General features: G+C 38.2%; 1 non-coding gene across 1 annotated transcript; it reads right to left on the bottom strand.

Annotated features, from left to right (window-relative positions):
• Nucleotides 1-2,041: 2,041 nt before the first annotated feature.
• LOC115070835 lies at nucleotides 2,042-2,170 on the bottom strand. The gene has a single exon (XR_003849955.1). It is a non-coding gene; the product is annotated as a small nucleolar RNA SNORA70 (small nucleolar RNA).
• Between the last annotated feature and the right edge of the window lie 535 nt (nucleotides 2,171-2,705).

The following is a 2,705-nucleotide window of genomic DNA, read 5'->3' as shown; positions in this document are numbered from 1 at the left end:
AGATAACTAACACAAAAGGCCTTAAGAAAAAACATGGAAATCTACCACTGAAGAAGCTTCCTAAAGTACATGCATATATTTAATTAAAAAGATGAAAAAGAATTGCATTATACCTGGGAGACATTTTCCTTATGAAACATCATAGGCTAGCAAGAAAAAAGCCCAATACCAGTATTACACTGCCACTTTTGAAGTTGTTCACCAGGGATCCCACAGACCCTCAAACAATAATGGTCTTTGCCCCTATTCTTGGATACTCACCACAATTTGATGGTAAGATCCTATTGCTGAAGGCACTACATATATGAGTTTTAGGACAAACAAGGAGAAATTAAGCTGGTGCTGACTTCAAAGCCTTATCTCTACTGTTTAGCTTTCATAGTGCTGGAAGGAGCTATGCATACAACCTGCAGAGAAAATGAATCATCAACATTACCCAGCTGTGTGTCCTGTGAGCTACCACTGGTCTAGATATGTCTACCAGGGCAATGTGAGATGAATAATATGGGATAACCAAAAACTTTCTAATTTGATTTTATGTTCACCTCACAGGATGGAGCCCATATTCGACATTGATATTAGGACTAGAAACCTAAGGCTAGACATGAGAATAAGAGGCTCCAGACTGCTTATCTTTGAATAGGACACCTACATCAGACATCTGTCTCCCAAGGCTCTCGAATCATTGTGGAAGAAGGCAGGAAGATTTTTAAGAGGAGGTAGATGACAGCAAGGAAACAGTTTTCCAGACAGCCAGCCAGTTACTCATAAGAACTCACAGCAATGGTGACAGCATGCACAAGTTCCATGTAAGCTCAAGCCAGACAAAATCCAAGTATAGACATGGGGAAGTGGGTAAGAAATGCAACTCTACAACAGAAAGCATTGGCAACTGATGGCTGCTCAGAGGACGAAAGTCATTCCCCTTTAAGAGTGAGACTCTTGGGAGATTGACCAGGCTCCAGTGGAGGAACCCACACCAAAGTGCATTTGGGGACACCAGCTTGATTCTATAAAACTTAATATATGGTGTTATGGGGAGGTGTGCAGATAAGGGAGGGAATCTAAATATGACCAAAATATATTGTATCAAATATGAAATTTTCAATAATTCAATTAAAAAGAGTTTAAAATCTGTTTTTTTGTGTTTCATAAGGAGCTCATTTAAAATCTTCTTTTCAATATGCAGTTAACATCTCTCTATAAAGCAGAGTAGTTTTTACTATAATTCTTCTCACTGTAGGTGCTCAGATAAGTAGTAAGTTCAGAACACACTCTACCAAAGGGAGGATGTCCTCAAGTTACATTTTAACTATAATGTATAAATACTTTAGTTCAAATTATTTCCCAAATACTATCTTATTACCTCCAGAGTAAGGATTTTTATATAAAGATATTTCTGAATGAAAGCTTATAAAATTATTCAACTGGATATCCTCAAATGTATAACAAAATCAAAGTCTCCATGTCCCAGAGTTCCATCTATAGGGCTTTCCTCACAACAAAATACAGTAGCACACAATTGCAGGATATTAATGTTGTCTATAAGCTGGTTGCTCTTTGCATTAACTTTTCCATTTTCTTTGCATTTGTAGATGATTATTTAAATATCCTTCCATTTTCTTGTTTCTCTTTTGATTGGATGTGAGATTTTATTGCTGAACACAGTTTAGTGGGATGAAAACTCAGCACAGTGGGTCTCTTAGGAGTCAGCATCTGCCACTTGTCCAGGGGATGTATTTGACTCACAGCTGTTAGAGATGAGCAGCTTCTCAGCTATGTTGAATTCATCTGCGTTAAACTTGGTGAAGTCCCCTTCCTTGAAATATGGATCCTCTGGGGTCCAGGGAACTTGAATTTGGTTCTAGACAGACCTCAATCCCTTGCTCCTTATCCTGCATCTTGGTGTGGATGACATGATGACCTGGCCAATGTGAATCCTGGACACTTTGCTCTGAGATCTCACTAAGGCACCTCATATACCTGTTTGGAGCCATGATTGGTGACAGCATCAGATCAGAAACATGAACATCCACCAGAAAACTGTCTCCAATGTCCCTTAGGACAACCCATGCATACAACAGGCTGCATATACTACCAACGTTGCTGCTGTTTGCTGTCATTTTGTACCAGGTCCATGAGGAAAGGAACCTGGGGGACTTAATGGGCTTCCCTGTCTTTCACTTTTTAGTCAATCACATGCAGTAAACCTGGAGATGTTAACATTTCTGACTTTCTATTCACTGAATCTTGTTTTAGAGATTGGCAATTAATTTCAAAACAAGTATAACCAAAATTCAAAAGTTTCATTTTCTTTTAAAAATATTTTCTGTAATATTTTTATTTTATGTATATGAATGTATTTTCTACATGTAAGTACATCTTTGTCATGCAATGCCATGAAGGTTGGAAGAGGGCAACAACCAATCCCCTGGAAGTGGAATTAATGATAGTTGTTAGCCACCATGTGGGTGCTGGGAATCGAACCTGGGTACTCTGCAAGAGCAGCCAGTGTTCTTAACCACTGAGCCATCCCTCCAGCCCCTAAGAAGTTTCATATTCAAAAGCTAACAAAATTATCTATTGTAACCATTAAATATTTCACTTTTTAACTAAATGAACATCCAGAGCATTAATTTGTTCCCATTCATTAGATTAATAGTTGGATCATTACTGGAACAGTTTCACATCCTATTTGGAATCAA

Source organism: Nannospalax galili, unplaced genomic scaffold, assembly GCF_000622305.1.
Source record: "Nannospalax galili isolate Female #2095 unplaced genomic scaffold, S.galili_v1.0 scaffold257, whole genome shotgun sequence".
NCBI classification, from domain to species: domain Eukaryota; kingdom Metazoa; phylum Chordata; class Mammalia; order Rodentia; family Spalacidae; genus Nannospalax; species Nannospalax galili.
This window is presented reverse-complemented; position numbering and strand designations above follow the sequence as displayed.